The sequence below is a fragment of the Passer domesticus genome, chromosome 6, assembly GCF_036417665.1.
Source record: "Passer domesticus isolate bPasDom1 chromosome 6, bPasDom1.hap1, whole genome shotgun sequence".
Lineage (NCBI taxonomy): Eukaryota > Metazoa > Chordata > Aves > Passeriformes > Passeridae > Passer > Passer domesticus.
In genome coordinates this window covers 61,348,820-61,375,788 of record NC_087479.1, presented here as the reverse complement: position 1 = coordinate 61,375,788, position 26,969 = coordinate 61,348,820, and the positions used below count along the sequence as shown (strand labels likewise).

At 40.1% G+C, this 26,969-nt stretch overlaps 1 long non-coding RNA gene across 10 annotated transcripts in view; it reads right to left on the bottom strand.

Annotated features, from left to right (window-relative positions):
• Positions 1–26,969, bottom strand: part of LOC135303928 (uncharacterized) — a 77,412-nt gene that overhangs the window by 38,684 nt on the left and 11,759 nt on the right. For 7 of the 10 annotated variants that reach the window (XR_010365345.1, XR_010365347.1, XR_010365349.1 and 4 more), the window contains one exon: positions 24,125–24,186. The exons of the other annotated variants lie outside the window; for them this stretch is intronic. This is a non-coding gene — a long non-coding RNA (uncharacterized LOC135303928). The remainder of the gene's footprint in view (positions 1–24,124; positions 24,187–26,969) is intronic. 10 annotated transcript variants of the gene reach the window in all.

Here is a 26,969-nt window from a genome sequence, read left to right as displayed (position 1 = left end):
TGTGACAAATTACTATCATTCTACTTAAACTCTCGTGGCATGTACATCTTCATTCAGAGCTGGAAATTTTTTCCATGGGTTAAAATCGAAGGCACAGGTGTCTTTGACTCTGTGCCAAGGTCTCTGAGCCCCCGGCCAGGGGCTTGAACCATCCAGGAATGTCCTGGGTCCTGAGAGTCCTGGAGCAGGGCTCCTCTGAAACTGAGCTGAAACCCACACTGAGGTTCCCACCAGCAGGTGCAATGACACACTGGCACACTTCTTTCCTTTCAGCTTACCACATCTCAGTCTCAACCTCATAAAATATCCAGTGTTAGGACTTTTCACATCCCATTAAGTTTATAAAATTTTATTTGATATTTCTTTAAGATCATTTTTACAGATATTATTTTGTTATATTTATTGATCAGTTCAGTAAAGTGGCTTTTTAAAAATCTCTTCTGTGGAATGTTTTTCTCCTTAGGAGCTCTTTTCCCCACTTATATTTAGGAGTCAAGAAGATCCTGCTTGACCAGCCATGTTGACCATTTTTTGGTCTCAGTGAAATAGAAAACAACATTGAAACAAAACTGATGTTATTACTAACCAATATGACTGAGAATTGAATTCCATTATATCCATGTATGACAGCAAGAGCATTCAGCGCTCATACAGAAAAAACAGAAAAATAAATATTCAGCAAATATAAATATTCTACACATTATGTAGAGCAAAATCAAAAGCCCACTGATTAGAAAGAGACTGCAGCAAACCGTAATCAAAGTTTTGATTTCAATTTTTTTCTTCCTTGGCTGTTTCAAAAGCTTCTTGATTCTCTAACATAATATTAGAAAATTTAACAAAAGGAAGCTCAATGGGCATCTGAAATTTTGGAGTTGCTCTTCACCTTCTCTATCATTATTTCCAGAATTTCAGAGAAGCGTATCCAGCTTGAATACATTCTCAGATTACTTGGCAGAAATGCTGTATGCCTACAAATCACCAAAGTGTCTGAACAGAACATCTTTGGGGAGAAAAGGATGTGTGAGCCCCCCTGCTTCCATACAGAATCAAAAATCTGAAAGAAAATTAGCTCAACATATAGAACTAATTCTAATCATTCATGTCTTTCATGCCTGTTAGTTGAGCATTCCCATTGCTCCACACCTGCGTTGATAATCACTACAAAGTATGATTTGAACATCAGACAGTGTTGTCATTAGAAAGTAATTAGTTTTAATTTGTTGTTAATGATAAAAGAACCGGTGATGCAGGTTTGTTTAAAACTCTGCATCTCTTTTACAATGATTTTTAGTTAGCTCCATTTTTATGACGCTGTAAGACTACCATTCCTGATTACATTACTCCTTGTTCATACAGGTATTAATCTTTCACGGATAACGTGGCCTGTTTCTAATGAATGCCTTAAACCTTAGAATAAAAGCACTCAATTTAGGTTCTTTAGAAATAGTATCTCATTGTAACCACATAGGAGATTGATTAAATACCTTGCTGTCCAAATGACTTCAGAAAATTAATGGACCCAATTGAAGTAAAAACCTCTATGTTCTTTCCTTGTAACAAAGTAAGGACAACCTAAACGTAAAAAATTGCCAAGAAGATTATATAAGCAATCAGCTGCTAACAATGCTTTTCTAAATGAGCCAATGTATCAACATTATACAGAATTCAGGCTTTATTCAGGCTTCATTGGGAAGAGCAATTATACCAGAGAAATAATAGTAGAATTTTCCCTCTTGTTAATACAGGGTAATAGTAGAATTTTGGAGGTTATCATAAAACCAGTGAGACATTTTCAAACTGAAAGACATGAAATTTAGGTTAGATATACAGAAGAAATCCTTTACTGTGAGGGTGGTGAGACACTGAAACAGGCTGCCCAGAGAAGCAGTGGATGCCTCATCTGTTACAACCCACATCTAAGACAGGGTTACTAAGGTTCCCGTTAATAAATCCCTTGAGGGTGAATTAGAGTGAAACAACACTGAATGACCAGCATTCATATGAAGAAGCTTTATTTTAAAACTATGTAATTGCAGTGGAAAGAACGTATGTGGCCATTTTGGTTATTTTCTATAGAAGTAGAAAATTCATTAAATGCATAAGGAAAAAAAAAGAAAGTGAAGGAAAGGATAGTGGATAGTAGATAGTGGAGAGGAAAGATATCTGTGGATCTAGCAACAAAACCTGATGGATGCAATTTCGGTGTCTGTGGTCAGAGTGATGGTCACAGTCCTGATATGCTGCGAGTGGGCGTCCACAAAACAAAAAGTTCATCAAGTTGTATACATTCAAGCTGGCAGTGGGAATGCCTAAGTCTTCCCCCATGGATTTTTTGTGTCTGATGCAATGTATGCAAGGCATGTGCAGTGTTCTGATGGAGAGTTTCTGAAAAGGGTTGTGGGGTGCTTTGGGGTCCTTGGTTGGTCCCCCCGGAACATGACTGCTGTTGCCCCTGCTTCTTGCAACCGCACAGCTGTGTGGTCATCATGGACCTGAACAGGGAAACTGGCTCCAGAGAGGTGCTGCTCTACCTTGGCACAGCCCCCAGCTTTCCAGGCACGTCCTGCTCTAGCTTGACTGCTTGAATGATCATCGGAGTTTGGGGCATAGCAATGCATTAACTCCTTACTGCCCAGCCTTCTACACCATCCCTGGCAGCACTCAAGGCCAGGCTGGATGGGGCATTCAGCAACCAGGTCTAGGCAAAGGAACTACTGCACATGGCAGTGAGGCTGGAAACAGATGATCTTTATGGTCCCTTCAACTCAAATCATGCTAGGATTCTATGATTCCAAGACTTACGATTAGATATTTTCAGATATTTTCAGAACCAGACATGGAAAAGCAGGAAAATGTAGAACCATTGCTTATTCCTATCTCAAATAGCTGGATATGGATTTCAAGACTGGCATCAACACCAGTTTCTGAGCTTTCTTCTGCATGTTCCATGTGCCTAAATATGCATGTGGGGAGATTTTACACTGCATTCTAACAAGAAAAGGCACATTTCACCTTACTGGAATTGCACAGGAAAAACCCAACAACCTAGTCCTACCTCTCTTCTTTATGGAGAATGTCTTTACATTATGTATTTTGTGGAGTAAAAATATATCTTTTTATTTATTATGTGATACATTTGGAGTTCCTTCAGACCCATTAATGCTACTGGACTGGAATTAATAACTAAAAATCGTCAGAAAGAACTGTCAGTAAAGTTGGTTGCTTGCAGAGAAAAGACTTCCATGAATTTGGAAGTATGTTTTAGATTATTTTTCTCTGTGCTCTTACACACCTACATCTGAGAACAAATTGGTATGCTGACAATCAAAAAATGAAGCAAATAAAAGAGCAGCATTTAAGTTGCTGCCAGTATCAGCAAAACTGCAGTAGAAGAGTCCGTAGTTTAAGAACAAAAGTTATAAAAAGAGGCAAGTGACAGCAACACACCCTGAATCAGGCATTTAAATGAATGGTCAAACAAATACACTGAGGGCTCACAGTAAAATTCAGGACATAAGGACATTTTGCAGGAGATAAACCTGGAAGACATGCTGAAAGCCCTTCTAGAATATCCACCTTAAGATATGCCAATTTAGTAATGGAAGACAGCTTTAGACAAGAGAATACAAGTTGGCTATATGTGGGTATGGACAGGAGAGTTGCACAAACAGGTGAAGAGAACACCCCTTTAAATCTCAAAGCCCCAGGGAGCACAGGACCAACGTGGACAGAGAAGGCAGCTGGCTGGCATCTGCATGATATATATCCAGGGAGATGATGTGCACGAGCCAAGCTGAGTCATCACGACAACTGGCTTTCCCTCTTACCATATATACTACATTCTGTCCCTCTGCAAGAATTAAAAACCAGTCTCCCACTCCCACAGTTGAATAGGTTGTTGTGTTTAAATTACATCCATTAATTTCAGTATTCCAGTCTGTAGAAGTCTAGACAACAGCTCATTACAACTTTCCAAATTTTGTAACAAACCGAATTTTATCCTTAAGTTTCCCTCTATTAAAATATGCTGGCAGAAAATGCAATATTCAAAATATCCTAACATTGTGTCAAGTAAAAATGGTGAACTTTCCTTCCTTGAAAGAAAGCATTGCTGTTTAAAATATTTTCTCCAACAGCCCATCTCTAATGTGAAAATTAATGTGCCCCTGCCTGAGAGCCTCTGCAATAATATTGAATGCATTAAAAATTGCTGCTTCTATTCAATACTGATTAGTTGGCTTTTAAAGTATAACCTGCCCAGCCACAATTACATTTTATTGGTTTACATTTTTTTATTACATTTTATGTAATGTAAAATTAATTTCCAAATTATTATCTGGTTAGAAAACATTCTTGCTAATTTGAGAATTTGAAAACGGCTTCCTGTGAATTAACATAGGAAAAAGGGTAGGAAGGACTTCAAAAGTGTGGTAGCTGCCAGAAGTACTTCACTAGTGTGGCAATATTGATGGCTAAGCCTAAAAGTCTCATCATTTACCAAAGCATCTCAGCAGTAAAATAACCACAGAAACCAGTGCTTTTAATCACAATTATTTAAGAAAATTTTTGCCTAAGAAAATAGGCTTTATGGCTTTCCAAAAGGAAATGAAAGAAGTATTCCAATGACTGTCTTGATTTGATTATAATTTTTTTTTTTTTTAGAAATTATGTGAAAGAATGACTAGCTAGAAGGTGTTGGGAATAGGGTAGATCTGTCTCCAAATATTTCCATTAATCTGGCATATTTTTAATACAACTGAATCATGAAAAAATTAAGAATAATAAAAATTTTGTGGCTTCAAATACATTTCCTTATTCCTTTCAAATAAAGTAATAATAAAAATGAGTCACAATGTGAAATTGTGTAGGCCTAGGATCTCTGAGTCATCTTTAATCTGTTGTAATTTAGAACTAGACTGATGAATAATTAGTAATTTAGAACTAACTGAAATTTAGACTGATAAAATACATTTCACAGAGGCATTCCCAGTTTTCACCGGGTTTGTAGAATCATTTTTACAGCCTGCAGCCCACACTCTTGTGACCTACATCTCTACCACCAGAGAAGCTCCAACCACATGGGCCTTTTCCTTGATGTGGGGGGCAGCCATCCCCAAGAGGTGCCCTCTTTCTGGCCAGGCAGGCACTGGTGCAAAGCCCAGAGCACGCTCCTCTCCGGAGCAGGGATCTCCAACACCAGCCAGGAGAGCTGAGCCCAGCCCTTCTTGCAGCCAGGCACTACTGACACCGAGGCCTTGCTGCACTTCAACTCATCTTGGTAGAAATCCAGTTTATTCCTTCATCTAATCTGAGACTTTGGCACAAGAAAAGAGAAGTGCTATGTAATTATTGCAGCTGCCTCATTTTTAATATAGTTTTATATCTAGACTGCCACCTTTCCATGACTGCTCTAGAGGTACAAGTCAGAGTTGCCCCAGTCCCTAGGGAAGTTACAGGGGCTTCTGTTCAGCTCTAAAATTAAATTAAATGAAGCATTGCTTTTAAAAACCAAGCACCAGCTGGATGGGGCTGAAGAAGTTCTTCAGTGTATATTGCCTAACACCTTTTGTCTTAAGTGTTGCATCATTAACTTTAAAACTAAGGAAAAATAAATGTAAAAGAAAAATAAAATGGTGATTAATTATTTTAGAATTACTTTTAAAAGAAATCCTCATGCTGGCATTAAGATCTTGGAAAAGAACTGAGTACTGTTTCCCAGTTTTAAACTTATTGAAGCACTGTGAAGACAGCAATTATTGAAGCAATGTGAAGACACATGCCTGGAGAAGCTGTGAATGCTCTGTCTCTGGAAATGCTCAAGGTCAGTTGGCACAGGGCACTGAGCAACCTGGTCTAGTATAACATGGTCCTGTCTATGCCAGGGACTTGGAACAAGATGATGCAACCCAAACCATACCAAGATTCCATGAAGATCTGGGCCTGGTGGACTCAGCAAGTAGGACCATGCCTGTTCAGTGCTGCCTCTGAGGGGGTAGCGAGGGCATGTGTTGTCTACACACGTGGGCTGCTGAGCTTGCTGCCTATTGATGCCAGAATGATTTTTGCTTTTATATTTCCTTCATATATATTCATAGCTCCATTGTTGTGCAGTTATATAGCTCCTAGCTAGCCCCCGTACTTCTCCCTACCCTGATAGGTAGAAAGACAAAACACATTCCAGAGGCTCCAAGCCAGGACATCCAAGGCTCCTAACCTATCATGGTTCTTCCTGGGGGCCAAGGTTGAAACCAGCTCTTTGAGACATGTTTCACAAACAAAGTTTAGTTCCTATCTAAATGGAGGCTACAGTAAGAGGTGGAACCAAAAGGGGGAATTTCCTCACCACTTATGTCCGTAATTGGAGATTTTTGTCAATTATGCTAATTTGCTAAACTTACAAAACTGTATTCACCCCACATGGGGGGGGGGGACTTTTCATATCCGCCCCTTGGTGGCCTCCAATGAAGGCCAGCCTTTATATTACCTCTTATATGAACATTGTCTCCAAAGTGTGTTGCTTTATTTCTAGGTCTTTAGGGCATCAATATTTAGTCTGCATCCAGAGGCTCAGCAGAGCCTGTAACTGAGTGCTAGTACTCAGACTGAATAATAAAGGACAGCAACGTCCTTGGTTGTGACTGGTTTGTTCCCTCTGTTGGCATAAGAACACCTTGCATTTGAGTGCTTTACCATCTGTGGGCTGTGCTGATGGAGGATGGCGCCCTACACTGACCATCCACTGCTGCCAAACTGGAATAGACCTGTCCAGACTCTCTGCACTCCAAAGATTTTCATTTAGAGCTCGCAGCATATGCCTCTCCTGGACCCCCGAGGTCTCCTAAGGTCTGTGCTTGAGCACAGGGCTATGCCCAACAGCGTGGATGCACTTTGAATCTACAGAAGAGCTTTGGGCTGGAACACAGGCTCAGGATGGTACTCAAATATAAATCCCACCAGACTGCAGCAGCATAAATGAACTCTTCAGTAGTATGTGAAGGAAAAGCAATCAATCTGAATGCTCAGCAGCTGTTCACAGAATCAAATATCCAGAGAGGGCTTGAAGTACAACATCTGAGAAGATTTTGTAAATGAGGAGAGCACAACATCTACTTGCAAATGCCAGTTAAAGCATTCCCATCCATTTGATTATATCTGATATCTAGAAATGTTTCAAGTCTGATGCTCACAGAAGTGGTGAGCACTATTTTCTGTAAGAACAAGAGAAATAATCCGTTATTTTTTCTGTGTTTTATCAAATTATTTTAAAATGGCGTAGCAGTTTTTCATGCTTAATCCTATCTGAATTTTGTTATGCTTTAATTTGTTTTAGCAGAATCAGCTTTGTGATAATACTGTCTATTTTTTTTCTTTTATAAAACCAATTGTAATGTACTCATTTTCTTCAGAGCCTCGGAAAAATGAATTACTAAACAAATTAAATCTCTCATCCCGTATCTGATCTAGTTTGGAGCTGTCCATGGTATGGCAATAACTGAAGTGACCTACTAGAGAGATAACTTCTCATTAGCTGGTTATGAGGGACAGGAGCCTCCCCAGGGAATAAGAGTCTTGGGAGGGTATGTCTTTTGGTTTGATGATTCCACCTGCACTATTCTTATCCCTGAGGCATGCAAAGATTGTAAGGGGCATACCCTATTTTTCAGACTGCCACAGCAAAATGTTCACAGCTGCAATCTAATATTGGACTTCAATACTTTATTCTGGGTATTCTGGAATAATGTCTGATTTCTCCTGGCACATGGAAAGAACAGCAAATTATATACAGCTTCTTCATGCCCAGAATCCTCCCCAAAAGCTCAGAGCATATTTTGACAGAAACTACATGGTATTAGTGTATTTTTAAACACAGGAAATTAGCATTCAAGTTCATTTATTGCTGTCTGTTGTCACGTGATTTCTGTTTGTTACTAACACTGTCTTGTCAACAACTGTCATAAGGCACAGAGGTAAGGAGCTATGCAGGCCACCTGAATTAGAATTGGACAACAAATGTCATAGAAAAACCCTGAATCCCATTTGTAAGATACAGGACAACCACCAGCCTGGGTTCAGGCAGTAAGCCAACGCAGAATTCAAATGGTGAAAACAAGTATGAGAGGCTCTCACTGGTATCTTCCCTTATTCACCCACAAAGTACCAGGGGGTAATCTCAGCTCAGGGTTGGTACTAAGGAGAACCCAAGGTCTGACAGCCAGGAAAACCTCCTGCCCAGCCTCCTGGAGGCACTTCAGTACACTATCCCAAAACCACAAGCAACCCATCTTCATGATGTGTGAACCTTCCTCCTTGGGAGCAGGAGTAAACCTGCAGCATGAGCAGAACTACAAAGGCACATGGAAAGATGTCAGGAAGACTATGGTAGTGTGACACAGCCCATTACAGAAGTCATTGCTGGTAGACACCAAAACCACCAGTGAACAAGGACCCCGGCCTATGAAACAGATTCACAAATGAGTAGCTGAAAAAGAGCCCTAAGCACAGCAGGCAGCATTGTGGCCAGAGGCAGGTGTAACAGCAGCTCAGAGACAGCAGCTCAGGGAGCTGCAAATGCCAACCATGCTGCTGCCAATGGACAGACAACTGACACACGGACAGAGACACGGCAAGCTAGCGTACAAAAATCCTAGCCATCGAGCAATCAAAAAAACCAAAGAAACCTCCCTGACCAAAAATCCCCAAACCAAGCCCAAAAATGAACAGTGAAGTTAGAGATGCTGTAGAGTTTGTGTTTCATACTTGCAGTCAGGCTAAATGATAGCATGTCAGGGCCTGTTTTCTATTATTACCTACTCTGTTGTAAAGGACACAACTCAGAGAAAGGGAAGATTCCAGGCCCTGATGAGGGGACTTGGCATTCTAGGGCAGATGGCAATGTAGATGCAACTACAGAAGACAAATGAGAAACCTCCCAAAAAAGAAAAGCATGCTGAGAAAATCCTTCATCAAATTTGAGAATACAGATGAGAAGCTGGATGTTTGCTTCAAGAGCCAGTATGCTGGAAGGACAATGAAGGCAGTGAGGACTCAGTGGTCCAGCCACAGAGTAAGCTTTGCAATCCCTTGCAATACAACCCTCTGGGTAAAGCAGCTGAGCAAATATTAGGAAAAAGAAGGCAACTGTGCTTGTTTAAAACAAAGAGATTGCAACAAGAGTGGAATTTGGAGGGACTAGCAGAGTAGCAAAGGGTTTGGAATAGACACCATGAAGTCCATCTGCTGCCATTAGGTTTGACTGCTAGCTGCTGTTGACTAATTTATAAAAAGTTCCATCATTAAGTAGTTAGTTTAGATTTAGATCCATCCAGTCCTCTCAGTTCATTATCTAATGTGAAATACTCAGAGCAGCAGACACAAACAGAAATGTCATGTTCCCTACAGCTCACAAAATCAAATCCCTTTCAGTTCCAGGCTTTAATTTATAGTCTTTCTTCCAGGTGGTGGCAAGGCACAGATCCAAAGTACAGTATGGCTTACACCAGATGTTGGCACTCATGCAAGCCTAATTTTGGCAAGCAGGGGAAGAGTCAGGGCACCGAGATGCTGTGGCAGCCATTCTGGTGTTGGCTTGGTGCCTCGAGAGCATGGCAGAATTTCATGTGTGTGTGTCAACTCCAGATACTTTTCCCAGTTATTTTATGTTCTTTAAAGCAAAGCAAGTCTCCAGCTGTTATAGTGTGGAGAAGCAAACTTTAAGCAACCAAATGAGTGTATCTGATACAGAAATACATAGAAATGTTTGAATTTGCAGAGTCTGAAACTCTGTCTCTGCATATCAGCACACTGTGCACTTCAGCCTGATTCAGATGGGCAGCAATTTAGATAACAATGATGTTTTAATTACAAGTATTTCCAATTTTGGCTTTTATTGAATGCAGTGTTGAGTCAAGATATAACTTGAACATTTGTACAAAATTGACTTAAACAGTACTATAAACTCCAAATAGTTGGCCTATCAAAAACCCACAAGAAATAATGCTCAATTAGTTCTGATATTTGTTAGCAGCATCATGAAAAAGCAGCTACAGATTACAAGCTGAAGTGAGCAAATTCAACTGCTAAACACAGATCATGTGCTGCTTTATTATTTGGCTATTCCCTCTTGAGCATTCTGCACTGACTAGAACAACTTTAATTCAGCCATGGCTGACATGAAGCTAGATAGTATTGCACTGCTACAAAAAGCAGGTGAAAAAGCAAGCAAAGAATCATAGAAAGAAGAACTGAACCAATGTTCCTCTAATTCCGAGAGAATGGAGGGTAAGAAATGAAAGACTACGTGCTAAGGGATCCCTGTAAGGGACAGAGATTTAAATAAAGGCATTATATGGATATATGGCAAGGGCAGCTGCAAGGCATGCCTGAAGCCTGGGTAAGCATCCAGGTGATAACACAGCAGGAGGACATGATTTGTTGGTCTCTCAAATTTTGGTGCTGTAATCCTCACAGAAACTTTGTTAAGTATCACTGGTAGATATGCCTTAATTTAACTTTAGTTTAATATAACTCTAATTTCAATAGGATTATAAGGGGATTGGCTCTCTAGAAAAAAAATATAGAGGGGAATTAAGGTACTTCTGAGAGAAATCTTCATCTAACACGTCCTAGTTAGCAGAAGAGACACATACCCTCTTTCAGACATGCTAAAAAGCCTTATCCTGGGGCAACGTGGCAATGATTCAGGGACACAGACAAATCTTTTCATATCACTGGATATGCCTTGCATTTTAATCACTTGACAGAGAAGACAGCCAGGGGCCTGAACCCAGGAAGAGGCAAAGTGTGGGGTGGGGCTTTATTTGGCTCACTGCTCATGGATTAGCTACCTGAAGTGAAAAAAGATTCCAAAAAGAGATCACGTAATGCTACTAACGCCAGTTCTATTTCCAGGTACATCAGAATTTAGCCTCAAATTAAGTGAGTAGTATGGCTCCATAGTTACCCTGGTCTAATTCAGTGAGTCATTGGCTTTGTTACCAGGGAAACTGGCTGCTAGGAAAGGGCTGAGGTTTAGGATGAATATTCTCTGTTGTGGACAAGACAAGAAATATGTAATACTGGAATAGTGTGTATCGGTTGACAGTGGCCAGTACTTTCATCTTTGAAACCCTCCCGAATTCAACTCCCTCTTTGATGATGACCAAGATGATGAAATGAACTCTTTAGCTAAAAGCCACCTGTGACAACTGTTGTATGAGCAAGCGTACATAACTTTACAAACTACCTTAAAAATCACCAGTACCAGACATCACAGTGTTTTATCTGCAGTGAGCACTACTGTTGGATGCTCAAGGTATCTTAGCTACCAATTCTAAGATTAGTTTTGAGTACACCACATCATTGTTTATCCAGCATATTTGATATTGAGTAACAGATCTCCATGCATTTATCTGTCATTTTTTTAAAGATTTTTAAATTAAGGCACCTAAGGAATCCCTTTAAGAAGGAATTTGTTCACAAAAACCCTACTAAAGGTGTCCTTCATAGCAACAATTTCAAATGAGGTGATGGCGGCAGGCTGAGAGCAGCATACATTCTCTTCATATATTCCTCTGCTTTTTCACTGTTGTTGACCTCTCTCTGAGAGGCACATGAATACCTTGCCTATACCTTTACCTTGTGTACAGCACACAAAACCAGATCACCCAAAACACCTGACCTGAACAGTCTTGATCCCTGGAGGTAATGAAAGCCCATCTGAACTGGTGAGAGCTAGAAAAATCAGAAGCTTAAAGATAAGTGCATTAATAATCTCTAAGTAAACACTATGGATATTTAAAATCCATATCAGGGATGTAGGCACTACTTTTAGTAATACAATTATAACAGCAAGGATTTTGAAAGGAGACTGATGGATTTAAGAACCCCTTATATATGTCCAATAAGTCACCCAGAGCATTTAAACATATTAATGTTCACAGCTGATATATAAAGTCATATTTGTTAAACTTGTTTCTATTTTATGCTTGTGAAGTGCATGCACATAGAACAAAAACAGTTTTGAAACTCTGTCATTTCAACAGTAGGAGTTTTTTCCACAATGTTTCAAAAAGGAGGCTACAAAACACAGAGGTCCATTAAAGTGTTTAGCATCTCTAAACAAGAAAGACAACAACCCCCCACCCTTATATATCATTTCAGCCTCTAAACACTTAAGAGAAAACAACAGGAAAGAAAAAATCCATGCCTGTGTGCTGGATTCAGGGGCACATCTGTAGCAGTGTGTGCACACTGTGAAGCACCTACTTAATTTAATTAGGTGGATCTCAGTACTAGCAAAGTATTTCTACCTGTGAAAATTACAGAAGCCTTTGATCTATGATTCCAAGCAAAGGGGAAACAAGTTCATAACCTACCCAGGCATTTCCCACACTCTTATGTTTTCCACAAAGGCCCCAGTGGGGTCAGCCCTTTGGAAAAGGAATATACCTGGGTTGCAGGAGAGGGAATTATGAAGAGCATTCCCCAGAAGACAGTTTATCAACAGATGACTTGTGGGGCTTGCAGCCCACACAAAAGGAACAAACACTTCCCTTGTGATTTATTTCCCCATGAATCTGTCAAGAATTGGTCTCTCCAAATCCCCTGGAAATCAGTTTTTTCAGGTAAAAATCGCAGGCCTTCAATTTTTGTCCTTACTGGACCAATAATCATGTCTAGAGCTGTTAATTCTTATGTTCAAATAGGCCTGATTTCTTTAAAAACACAAATATGCCCCAGTGCTACATAAAAAAAATGATCCTCTATCCCAGGATGTAAATGCCAAAAGAGGATGCCAGGGAAGGACTTCAAAGCAAGGAAATTACACTGTACTTCAAGTGCCTTACCTATTTCCAGATCAAAGATCATCTCTGCACACATATAGAAACCCTTGGTGGATTTCTCTTCCCTGAAAATCCCCCACTTCCTATTGTTCTCACATGAAGTTTTAGCATCCCCAAACCAATGAGCCTGCCAACTACCATCTGACACCATCAATAAAGGCATAAAAGAATTTATACTGACACTGCTAGTGAAAGGGATTGACAAATAGCAGCTCTTCAGCTGCTAAAACAAGAGCATGAAAAGAGTTTGATTTAAATAGATTTCTATCACATGCAATTGAAAGAAATCAAGGGTTCTGAACAACAAGAATGACTCTTTTAAAGCAACAATTAGAAGTTAGGCTAAGCTTTAGCTGTCTAAAAGTTACATGCCTAATCTAAATTATTATCATTTCTTTACGCTATATCTATAGATAGGAATACATAGCAAGGCTCCAGATGACAAGTCAAACCCTCCCTATGATAGCTGTTTTCTTGGAAATTAACAGAAAATTAACAGGAGCATATCTGTTCTCTTTAAGTATTTGCTTCATTCATTAAAAAAGAAAACCTTGATTACATAAAATAATTCCTAAAATATATAAGAAAATAACAAAATTGTATCCCACTAAAACACTCCTTAAAATATTGCTCAAAAAACTATAGGATAAACCACTGGTTTATCAGAAGCAGAAAGTTCAGACAAAACCTACGTAATTATTATTTATCTTGTTGCTAAAAGAAACGTCTGGCATCAGGAGTTTTTCTTTGAAAGAAAGATTACCCTTGGTTACTAAAGGAGAAATTTTATCACTAGAAGCCCACTGCTGGAGTAATGTTTATAATACCTTCACCCCTAAATGGGTTCCCTTGAGTAATGCTACAGAACACCTGGCTTCCCAGAAATATGATAGCATCTTCTACTATTTAATTGGACCCCTGAACTTGGTGGAACATTCAGGAGAGGTTGTCCAGGTGCAGGTTATTTGCAGTCTAGGATCTATATATATTTATACACAGCATTAGGTTTTCCTACATAGGTTTTTATTTCTAACTACTCTCTTCTCTTTGACAGATATTTGCAACTCTTATTACAGCAATTTTGCAACAAACCACATTACAGCTGAATGTAAATAATCACACAAAATCAGAATCCTGTTTACTTCACACTAGAATAAATAAAATAATTTTGCTCAACAGTTAGGCTAACATATTCTAATTCTCAGCACTTCATTTTTTTTTCCATCTTTCAAAACCATGGCAGTGAAAAAATGTCTGAAAATAAATATTTTCTTTGATATACAGGGTCATTTCACCAGACAGTGACAAATGTCTCAAAGGATGCAACATACAGATCACCTCAATACAAGGGAGGCTCAAGGTCCTTTTGCTTTGTTTGTATTCACCAAAGAGATTTTCAGATAAATGTATACTTTAAAAAACTGCCTTATGCTGTCTATGTTCTCACATTTGTAGGAACACAATTGTTGTCACACATCTTAAAAACCACTTTGCTGATTAACACAAAAGTACAGAATCAGGGGTGATAGTCTGTTTATGCAGAAAATTACTCCCTCAGGTGACAGCAGAAAAGCCACCACACTTGAAAATAAAATAAATATTGTGATAGCCTGTACACTTACCATTAGAGATAAATACCAATTTTTATGCCTGTATGAAAAAAAAAAAAAAACCACCCACATTCATCACCGCAGTGGGTGCATTTCAATTTGCAGTAACATAATTTTAAATTAAGATTTACTTTTCTAAAGCCAGTGTAATTCTGCTGACAAAGTGACCTGAAAGAGGAGAGCTGATTTCTCCACTGGTCTGGATCCCATGGGTCAGATTCATTGTGTGCATCCCAGTTATTTCCCAGGTGACAAGTAGGAGCAAAGAAATCAGTCAGCCTCCTGGGGTTATGGAGATGTGGCACATCCTGGGTGAAGATGGTATGATTGTATGAGCCAGATGTGCCTCCTCCAGGTGGCTGGGTCATCCAGATGGGTGACCTCAGGCCCTCAGGTCTCCTTCCACATTACAAAGCTTTAGTTATTTATACAAGATACTTACTGCACCACTGTGGCTGGACCTTCCCTCCCCCAACCTAGCCAGCAATGTGCACCAAGCTCTAATAAGCTCTTTTCTGGGATCATACAAGAGATTCTTGCAATACTGATGAGGTTTACAGGCTGCACTTTTGCAGGAATGAGTTGGTAAGATATTTTTATTGCATTTATATAACAATAACCAAATGCTGAACTCTAACTGACAGACTGTTCAAGGCTTTTCTGTCTGCACTTTCACTGCCCACACTAGATCAGATTCCTCTTTCTCACTCATCTTTTACACCTTGGATTCATCACTTCTAGTCTCTTTCCACAAAAAACTTCCTAGCATCTCTTTCTTGACCCAAAACAGAGCTGCAAAGAGAACTACCTACTCCATCTATCATCAAATCACCTAACCACTACTTCTCCACTTCTTGGTGCTTTTTATTCTGAAACTAATAGGAATTATTAGCTGAAGATAGATTTCATGATCTCTTTATCCCAATCAATACATTTTAAAAATTAAGTCAGACATCCACCTCATTACAATCCATGCTCCCTAAGGAACTGCAAGTGTACCTCGAGCACCACAGCCAGCTCTGGGCTTCCAGCACACGAATAACAAGGGTCTGTTGGAGACAGTCCAGAGGAGGCCACCCAGTGATCAGAAGGATGAAGCACCTCTCCTGCAAGGAAAGGCTGAGAGAACTGCGTTTGTTCAGCCTGGAGAAGAGACTTTGGGGTGACCCCATTGTGGCCTTCTAGAATTTGAAGGGAGCCTTCAAGAAAGATGGAGAGAGACTTTTTACAAGGGTAGTGACAAGGGGGAATGAATTCAGACTAAAAAACAGTAGTTTGCATATTAGGAATGAGGAAGAAATTCTTTACTCTGAGGGTAATGAGACACTAGAAGAGGTTGTCCAGAAAAGTTGTGGATGCCCCATTCCTGGAAGTGTTCAAGGCCAGGCTGGATACTCACTAGGGATATATGATTTGGCATTGCATATATTGATACCTTATGAAAATTACTGAAGAGTCATGATGATGACAAAGAAAACATACTAAGCTTTGGAAAAAGAAATATGTATCTGTAACGATCCTTGTTATAAACCATTTAAGATATATCACTACCCACACAGGTACTAAGCAAGTATCACCTTCTGTAATTCCACCAATCAGATGTCAGTGTCAGGTTTCTTTCTACTAATAAGTTTGGTGCTAAGTGTCCTTATTATCTTAGCATATAAACTGCATGTGACCCTAGTGCAAATCAAACACATATGCACAGAAGTATTTAACAATAGTGTTTGTTTACAGTACAAAATAAATTCAGTTAAATCTTAAAGCTTAAATGTATGTGAAGTCACTTGAGAAGAAATAATTTATTCTACATTTTTCAAAAAGTGCTAAATTTTTGGCTAAAAGAACCAAAAATCAAGAGCTTTATAAGAAAACTGAATTTGGATTCAAAAACATACTTTATGAGAGAGACAACTGGGCAATTAAATCTCAATTTGCAAGAAAACAGGCTGCCCAATTTTATGTTTTGCTGACCCATGAAAAATGACAGATCCTAAGCACAGAGATGCACATAGATACCACAGGAAAAGAAACAAACTTATCTCTAATGACGAGCAGTACATTTTTAAGGTGTAATAACAACCACACATATAAATTATTACTTTCTCTAATTCATCATACCCAACATCATGAAAAACATCAGAGATGTTCTTCTATTGCATTTCCACTTTCAGGCACCAGAGGAATGAAGCCTTTGTGCAATGCCTATCACATCTGGAAAGGTGGGGCAAAAAGGATTCTTCCAAACTGAAAAACAGAAAGTCAGTTAAGTTTTAAAACTTTGTATCCTGGATTTTAGGTAAGGTTCTAAGGAATTTACTACATGGCATGTGACTAGTGCCTGGTTTAGAAGTTGTTCACATACACCACTATGACAATATTAATGATCCCAGCTGTGTCAAATGTGTGCAGTAATATGGCTTCAGCCTCAAATTGAATAATTCCTTTAGTAAAAGAGAATCCCATACTGTTACCTTGGGGAATTGTAAAAGTCAACACTAAACGATCAATTTTATCCATAATTCTGAAAGCACCAGTCAGGATTAAACTGTAATCACAACTTGTTATTAGATCAGTATATGTCTGACTAATGCTTGGCTGCAGGAGGATTTATCACAAGTTCAGTTACATCTAATGCTTTCCCACTTATATTGCTCCCTGCAGAGCTAATCGGATCTCAATGGAAGTTTACGGGAAATTCAGCTACTAAAGTGACAGATATACAAGTCTTGTCTGTCCCTTCTTTCTGACATGTATTTGGGGGAGGAGATGGCATGGAGCTGAGCTGCAGGCTGTGGGGTGTGCCTGCAGAAGCACATGGCAGCACATGGCAGCACAAAGGAGCACATGGCAGCACATGGCAGCACAAAGGAGCACATGGCAGCACATGGCAGCACAGGACAGCACAGGACAGCACATGGCAGCACAGGGCAGCACAAAGAAGCACAGGGCAGCACATGGCAGCACAAAGTAGCAGCACAAAGTGGCAGCACAAAGTAGCAGCACATGGCAACTCAGAGCAGCTTGTCTCTGCATGATCTCAGGGGAGGAGGCGTCATGCAGCAGAGGCCTACGGGAGAGGATATCACAACAGAGATGGACAAGGCACTTGTTTCTTCATGCAGAACAGCCACATCTTTATTCACATAGCTTATTATCATCATTTATATCATTATCAGAAGGCACTGTTTAAATCTAATTGGTCAGCAATTAGTTGAAACTCAGTTCATTGGTTGGTAATTGCTAGTGTACATGTCCATCAAACTTTTCTCTTTCTGGATATGTTTACATATTTGTCCCCTGGAAAGTGAACGTTTCACATGGAGAGAACTTCCTTCCCCAGAGGTGTGAGCCATCCTCTCACAAGAATAGATTGTTATATAAACTAATTCTCGTTCTTATAATTATTTTCTCATGGGAATTTATCAGATTAGCTGTTAGCTTAGCCAAAGTAACAAGGCCTGATTTTACAAGGCCTTTCTTTTATAAGGCTTTAGCTATATACAAGAGGAGCCTGCCAGAAGCTGACAGACAGATGGACAGCACATGATCACCCCATGGAAGGACATTTAGAACATGTGTGGCTGACATGGCAACATGGGACAGGTCACATAGTGAGAATTACCATGTCAGGAAATACTGTGCCTTGAAGAAGTGTATAAAACCAGCTCATTTCTTTGAATAAATGATTCAGAGTCTCTGACGTGAATTCTCTCTGGGTCTGTGTCTCTGTTGTTGCAGGTATTTTCTCCTTTTCTTTTTCCTTCTCTCAAAACTGTTTTCTTTTTACTTTCTAGGTTTACTTCTGCACTGGTTCTGACATGTATTAATTATCTTTTTGTTCCTCTCATTTTTCTGTCTTTGTCTCTCTCATTTTTTCCCTATCATTTTTTTCCCTATCATTTTTTCAGTTTCTAATCTAGCTAGCTAATTGTAGCACAAAATTGAGGCAGACTGTAGCTACATGTACCAGAGAATATTCTCCCTTTTTTTTTTTTTTTTTTTTTTCAGATGTCCACATAATCCCTTGAAGAGATAACCTTGTAATGACTTAACCTTGTAATGACTTAAAGGAGAGAAACTGAGATGCACTGGGAGGTGGCCATTCTTCCAGGGGCAGTGAAGCACATACACTCCACAAAGGCCCAGAAGAGAAACCAGGAACTACTGGTTGATATGTTTATGGACAGTGCAAGCAACTGTCACAAAACCTCTGTCAAAGACCAGGCAGGCTGTAGCCTTGAAAAATAAGGATACTTATGGCACCTCTACAGTCCTCCTTGTGTGTTTTGGATGACTGAGTTGAATGAATGAATGAATGAATGAGCAGGCAGCTGGAACAATTTTCTCTGGTACTGCAATTTGTATGATCTGAATTTTTGTAGACTCTGCACATTCAAGGAGGCCTGGAAAAAGATATGGCATTTAGTTATGAAAAACTCAGTGTTGAAAATATATATGAAATATATAGCTACACTTCTGCCTGCTGTAAATCAGCCTCTCTCTTGTTTGAAGTTAAGCTATATTTCATCCAGCTGCAGATGAAAATGACTCAGGGTAGAAGCTGTTCCACCACACTGTCTAGAAAGGACACTACTATTGGTGATCTAGATCTGAAATGCTGAATTATTAGGACCCAGAGTCACTGTTAGACCCAATATTAAAGTATCCTGATTCCTGATTCCCAGCAATAAAATGAAGTCACAAGCAGGTACCTTAGCATACAAGGATTTATCCTATTCCTTGTGAGGTTAACTTGCTACTGATGCTGCACATGGAAATAATCAGCCCTGCCATGATTCCTGAAATACCAGGGATAAAGTTTATGCTTATTAAATATGGTACTGTCTCACTTCAATTCTGAAAGATGAAATATATAAAACTATGCAAAGAAGAAGAATAAGGATTCCTCTGAAGATTTTGGTGATGACCATGGTGAAGCAGCTGTGCCCCTGCAGCCCCTGGGGATCCAGGGGGATGCAGAGATCCACCCCCAGCCCCTGGGGATCCAGGGGGATGCAGAGATCCACTCCCAGGCCCTGGGGATCCAGGGGGATGCAGAGATCCACCCAGAGCCCCTGGGGATCCAGGGGGATGCAGAGATCCACCCCCAGCCCCTGGGGATCCAGGGGGATGCAGAGATCCACCCCCAGCCCCCGGGGATCCAGGGGGATGCAGAGATCCACCCCCAGCCCCCGGGGATCCAGGGGAATGCAGAGATCCACCCCCAGCCCCCGGGGATCCAGGGGAATGCAGAGATCCACCCCCAGCCCCCGGGGATCCAGGGGGATGCAGAGATCCAGCCCCAGCCCCTGGGGATCCAGGGGGATGCAGAGATCCAGCCCCAGCCCCTGGGGATCCAGGGGAATGCAGAGATCCACCCAGAGCCCCTGGGGATCCAGGGGGATGCAGAGATCCACCCAGAGCCCCTGGGGATCCAGGGGGATGCAGAGATCCACTCACAGCCCCTGGGGATCCAGGGGGATGCAGAGATCCACCCACAGCCCCTGGGGATCCAGGGGGATGCAGAGATCCACCCCCAGCCCCCGGGGATCCAGGGGGATGCAGAGATCCACCCCCAGCCCCTGGGGAGGTGCCCATGCCAGAGCTGGGGGATGCCTGGGCAGGGCTGTGATCCAGTGGGAGACCCGGTGCAGAGAGGGGCCCTGCTTCCAGGCCGGAGCAGCCTGTCCTTGGAGAGCTGCACCCCGTGGAAGAGTGACCCATGCCACAGCAGTTTTGGGAGGACTGTGTGCCCGTGGGGGGAATTCACACTGCAGCAGGTGTGGCAGGCCTGCTGCCTGTGACAGTGGAACCGTGACAGAGAAATTCATGGAGAACTGCCTCCTGTGGGAGGGACCCCACGGCCTCACAGGGAAAGGCTCCTCTGCCTGAGCAGTGGAAGAAAACCTTGGTGATGAACTGCCAAAACCCCCATGCCCTGTCTCCCTGTGCTGTTGGTGGGAAGGAGGGAGGGGCTGGGGGAGAAGGTGTTTTAAGGGCTTCTTTTACTTCCCATTATCCTCCTCTGATTCTGTTAGTAATAAATGCACTTTGTATCTCTTAAGATGAGCCTATTTTGCCCTTGGTGTGTTTTCTCCCACTCCTTATCTCTACTCATGAACCCTTTGTTTAATTTTCGTCTCCCCTACCCAGCTGTAGCAGGGGAGGGAAAGAGAGTGGCCTTCGTGGGTGCCTGGCATTTGGCCAGTGTTAAACCATGGCAGGATCACATATATTTCAGTGAAAAATCATATTACGTGAGCAGCCCTCTTGATCAACTCCTCCTCGGTCTAAATCCTTTACCTTCAGGATGAGGGCAAATCAGCAGCAGAGCAAATAAAGATTCTGCATATTCTCAACACAGTCAGGCTTGAAATGACAGCATAAAACAGAGAAGCCCTAAAACTGCTGAATCCAGTAACTCAACATGTCTCCTGCCACCAGCACCTTGCAACACAAACCAAGACATGGATTAGCTTCACAGTGGTATCTCTATGTCTACAGTAATAAGTATCTATGAAGAAACTTAATGAGTACTGTCTTTTTAATGAATTTATTATAGCAAGAGAGTGTCCAAATCAGGAAACCAGGAGAGCAATAGAAGCAATACAAAGCCGTGCCAGCAGAAAAGCTGTCATTAGCTCAGGTCCCCCCAGACAGATTAAGGTGTATTAGCAGAACAACATGAGTGAAACAAGCTCTGCTGACAATGACCTTTCTGATTTCATGGAGAGAGGGAATTTCAGTCTCCAGATCTTTCAATTTCCACCTTTTCAAGCAATGGTAAACAGTCACACTTCCAAAATAACTGCATTTTTAGAATAGCAGAAATAAACAGGGAATTCCTTGGCTACTTTTTAATGTGTATTTCCATCTTGCCCCCTTTCTTTTCATAGAATCACCAGCATATTGGCATTTATGCAATTAACAAACAGATAGATATCATAGCAAAAAAAAAGATTGAAAACTATACAAATACAGACATATTAGACAAAATGACATAAAGTAGTTTCACCAGTTCTGCTGTTATAAAAGAATGTAAACGGAAAAGTCCCTGATAACACTGTTTTTTCTCTTTAGCATATTAGATTTGCATATGTACTGATCCATTTGATTCACCTTGATCCATTACCCCTCCATTTCAGAGTTGAACCATCAAAACCCAGGAGATTAATTTAACCATAAGAAGTTTAAAATCAACCATATCAAATGCTAAGATCTTTGGAGAGTGTAGGACTTTAATAAAACAGGTGTTTCTATAAATCAAAAGGAAAAAGGATAGAATACAGTGAAAGAGAATAAGGTAGAAAATATTGGTTAACACAAGAGTGATGTGCTTCTCTTTAATCAGCTGGATTATTCCAGAATCAAATTGGAATTAAATCAAATTAAAAATAAATAAGCCATTATTTTTCATCAGATGAGGCACTGGTGTTACACAAAGGAATATGGAATACATCTTTGTAGCAAAACAAGCACAGCCCAAATCCTGTACTGGTTAATACTTGAAACAGTTTGCAACATGGTGCAAATAGAGTGCACTGTTTGCAAAAGAGTGCATATCTGACATACAGAAATCACAAAATGGTATAGAAATGTCTTACTGTGCTCTTCTTTTAATAGCAGTAAATCCCATTATTTAGCACTGCCTCTATATCTCCAGAACAGATTTTAGAAAATAAATGGAAACTTTGGAAGAGATATAAACCACTCTACCAAGAACAAAAAAACCCAAACTGACATCCCTTCAACCCCACAACTTGTATGAATAGTGTAGGCAATCGTATTTCTGCTGTTTAAATCACCCTTTGACATCAGACATGCTGACAGCCAACTGAAAGGGTCTCGCACCTTGGAAGACTTCCTTCTTTAGGAAATGCACATGGTTTAAAGAGAACTCTAGACATCTGTCAGGTCCCTGAAATCTGGTTTACACCAGAATGTTTCTATAAACAGCATCTCTAAGCCCCATCAACGTCCGTGGACAAATGCTGATAGAGCAGATGAGGTCTTTCGTGTCTGCCTACATCCCCTCCAAAATGGCACTCTCTCTTCTTTTTCTGCTGTGTCACAAGGACATAATTTCTACCTCCCTTAAACTGGAGCTTCTGAGTGGTACTCTGGTGAGCATAATGGGTATTTTTATCTTTCTGCTTTAAGGAGGTAGGCACTTTCTAACAGCTTCTGTTTCTTCACAGTGATGATAACCAGCAGTTTCCCTTAGCAGCACTAACTCCAGCTCAGGTGCAATCATTATTTTGAGGATATATTAAAGCTTATTATGTCACTTGGTTAACTGATTATATAGCCTGCCATAAGAAAACAAACTAACAAAAAAACAATCCCCCTCCCTTCACAAAAAAACCCAAACAACTTCACAAATTGAAATTTAAGTAGGAAAAACCCCACAGCTCCTGACTTTCATGCATTGTATTCCAAAGCATCATGAAATCCTGATTTGGCAGCCCAAGAACAACTACAGAGCTCATTACACATACCAGTGTGCATCTATTTGCCTATGTTATAGGCACATACTGTTTTCAAGCAGTCCCTCCTTTCTGAAAGCCAACAGATTTAAATTACACCATTTCCTCAACACAGCTTCACAGAACTGTAAGTTTACCTTATACTGAAAACAATCTCATACTAGCCTGCATGCAAATGTCACTTTAGAAAAATTTCAGAGAAAGATTATGGGGAAGTTCTCATTTGTGGGGAAAAGAGGAAGCATTAAAAACTGCAAGACTGATTTGTGAGGTGTTTGAAGAGCCTTACAGGGTTCCAGCATTTCAGAAGTTACCAACAGAGATACATCAATCAACAGAGAACAGCTGACCTACTGAAAGATGCATGGCAGTTACTTTTCTCACATAGCTTTTATTATAGAACTCAACCCTGATAAGGAGTCAGTAGTCCCCCTTGTAAATACTTCAGGCCATAGACAATAGATGGCTTATATTTGTCAGCAGAGCAATCATCCCAGAAGACTGTTATGGCAAGGCGATGGAACTTAAAGGAAAAAAGAAAAAAAGCAACTAAAGGCAAGAAATTTCAAGAACTTTAGAAAAGCTAAAGGATGAGAACTGAAAGGGTTTAGCAAAAAAATCCATACTACACACCACCACTCCATCCCTCAAAAAAATCCAAGCAAAACCAACACACACACACAAACCCAAAAACCCCCACAATCCCCAAAAAAACCAACAAAAAACCCAAATGCACCCACACAAAAAAGGGATGTCAAGCTCTTAATTTTGCAAAAAGATCTATAACATTTTGCAGCAACATGAAGTCTTGTTTGGAAAGTCTACTTTGGAAAGAAACCATTGAGATATGCTACAGTGCAGAGTAAAGTGTTTTCAATTCATTCTCTAATAACATCCTGTGATGCAACGTTCATTTTTAGCCACATGGAGTGAAGTCATAGATATTTTGTATTGTATGCTGCTGTATGTATAGGCAGTGTAGTGGGCCACTCATGCTCTCTTATGAAAAGTATTGGGGTCTAATTTATGGAGCTTTGATAAAACCAGCATCCCTTTTCAGATGGAAAAAAATCATTTTTGGATTTTGTAATCTAGTGTTTCTCATTAGTTTGTGATCCCACTGTAACAGCAGTGCGAGAGTTATTGAGGGGAAAAAAGAAATATCCATCCTCTCACTTACAGTTTCATGTTCTGTGGATTCCAAAGGCACCAGTCAAGACTGGAACCTAATTGTGCTTGAATCTGTAAAAACATGAAATGAGATCACATTACTGTCAGTAACCTGAATAGAAGATTACACCTGGGTCCATTTTGGGGCAGTTGGCAGAACTGAATCTTGAGGAGATTAAATGAGATGAATGTCAAGAGACTGGTGCAGTAAGACAGCAAATCACTTCCAGGTACAAGGCATACATGGCAAAGGAATAAAAGATGAAAAAGGTTCAAGGTGAAAACTGATCAAGCTGTTCTGGACCTTCAAACAGAGGGATAAGGGATTGAACCTGGCAATAAATCTACCATCAAGCAGGACTTACCCAAAAGGAGCCAGTGAAATAATTTGGAGGCAGAAGTATCAACTCAGATAGTTATATTATAAAGAAAGTTATTTTAGGAGTTGACTGACATGTAATCCAAGAGGATTACAAGGAAATAATAGGTCAAAATATAACCTACCCTGCTTAGACAACAGTTTTACTTCTAACAAGCAAGATCCCTTCTCAATATGGCTTTTTATGCATTGCTACTGTCCAGATATGCAAGTAAGGTTTATGTCTTCTACTCTGATACAGCTCAGTACTCAGGAATTTACCCCAGAATTTAGAGAGCGGTTAAAAAATTTGGTCTGGTTCTTTAGAATAAGGAATGCCATAGGCAGCATCATCCTTAAGCATCGTGATTGGATTGTATCTTTAATTAATGAAGTACCTTACAGCATTAGTCCAGGTCAAAATTAGTGAAAAGAATTTAAGAAAAGGGAATAATCAAATATTCTTGAAAGGACAATTACAGCAATCAAAATCCACTGACCTTTATGTCATAAGCATACAGTTATTACACTGATCATGGACCTGGCTGTTTAAAGCATATGGACAAAAGCTCCACCAAAACTCCACTGAATTAAAATTTATTGATTATTCTTCTGAACTCTCAAATACTTTCTGTGAAATTTGCACACCATTAGTTTTCACTGAAATGGTTTAGATGAACACCATAATCAGAGAAGAGTAATTTTTGAGAAAAGTCTACCTTTTTATTTTAATGTTACTCTGTTCCAGAAGAACCATAGCCAACTATGTCTTCCACATGTCTGGGTATGGAGCCAAAAACAGACAACATGGAAAGAAGGAGCTAATATGAGATTCAATACTTATAAAGCAAGATCACCATTGACTATGTTGACTTTAAGCTTCATTAGGAAACATTATTCAGAACCTGTCTGCCTTCCTGTAATACTACAAATCCCCAAGTTTTACCCTAAGCCACAGGCCTCTCAAGGCTGTAAAAGTATTTAATTATTAGACAGGAGGTCAATTTTTGAAACAGCTTCTTTCCTCTAAATCATGCTTACATTGTAGATCTCTCATACAGGATTGGTACAGAAGGATCCCAATTTCCCACTTCTACCTTCCAGCCCTACAGGGTGTCTGAAGAGGAGAGCAGCAGTTGCTTTATGTTTGCTCAGGCTGGCCTTGCCAGGCTGTCACGGTGTGGATGGCTTTGCACCAAAGCCAAGATCTGCAGCGGAAACTGCTGCAGTACCTGGCATGGAAACTTCAAGGGTGACCTCGTGTTTAAACTAAATATTAGTATAGACTTGCCCTGTGTTCCAGATGACAAATTAATTTGTTTTACTCGATTTTCTGTACTTATTGATTTTGTAGAGGTGTAATAGAAAAGCAGAGTTTGCAGACCTTGTTTCCAAGCTACGTTACAAACAGGCAAGAAGGGTTGTGTGGCAAATGAGCCTTCCAGCATCGAGGCCTATCTGTCTGCCAGCCACTGAACCTCTGAGAGGACACAGCTGGCCTTTGCCAGTCCAAAAGCCCAGGAAACCAGCCATAAAGGTATTTAACAGAGAGCAGCACAGCTCCTTTTGCATTTTACCATAACTATCCAGGGGGGGAATGTTTAACAGGAGAGCAAAGCACAGGAGGTAGTAAGAGCACAGCTTTTTCCTGTCTCAAGAGGGACAGTGAGCAGCAACCATCACTACTCTTAACAGTTAATGATACTGCTCAGGTTGCAGAAGATTAAAACTTGTACAATTGATAAGTGAACTAAATAATGTCATAAACTAATATTATTTTTTTTGTTTGTGGCTAGTAACTTCATGTTTCATACACACAAGTCCTTGTTTTACATAAAATGTTTGAAGCATGACATTTGAAAGGGGACAAAACTGAGAACCTTAAATTTTAAATTCTCTGGGGTTTTTTCAAATAGTGTAGCTTTAAAATACCAATATGGAAAGATACAAAAGCCTAAAATAATTGAAGACACTAGCGTTCAGCTAATAGAATTTGGCTTAGTCACGATTAGTAAGGACATAAATCTGGAAGTCAAAGACAACAATTAATTTAATTGAAAACACAAATTAAGCATTGGGTTGCTTATTTTTCATTTAACCAGAATAAATTTTGAAAAATGCCCTAGCTTACTTTGGATTTGCTTTATAAGCATAAAGCCCCACAAGCAACACTCTAGCACTCTCAGCACCTCTGTTCCAGATGGAAAAAAAATAAGTTCTCTTCTGCACGAAGTACTTTATGTATAATTTTGTTGCAAGCCAAGGATAAGTTCTCCAAGTGTGGATCACTCAAATCAGATGTGAATAAGAAACTGGTACCAATAAAGAAACTGGTACAAGAAACAGCACCAATGACGTATTGCATAGCATAGAATTACTCAGGAAGGTGAGTCTATGGGATGAGGTCCACAACCCATTAAAAAGAGTTGTGGCAGTAATTCCAGTGGTTTCAGCTGAGTTGAGTCTGATTGATACCTTTGACGAAAAATGGAAAGAA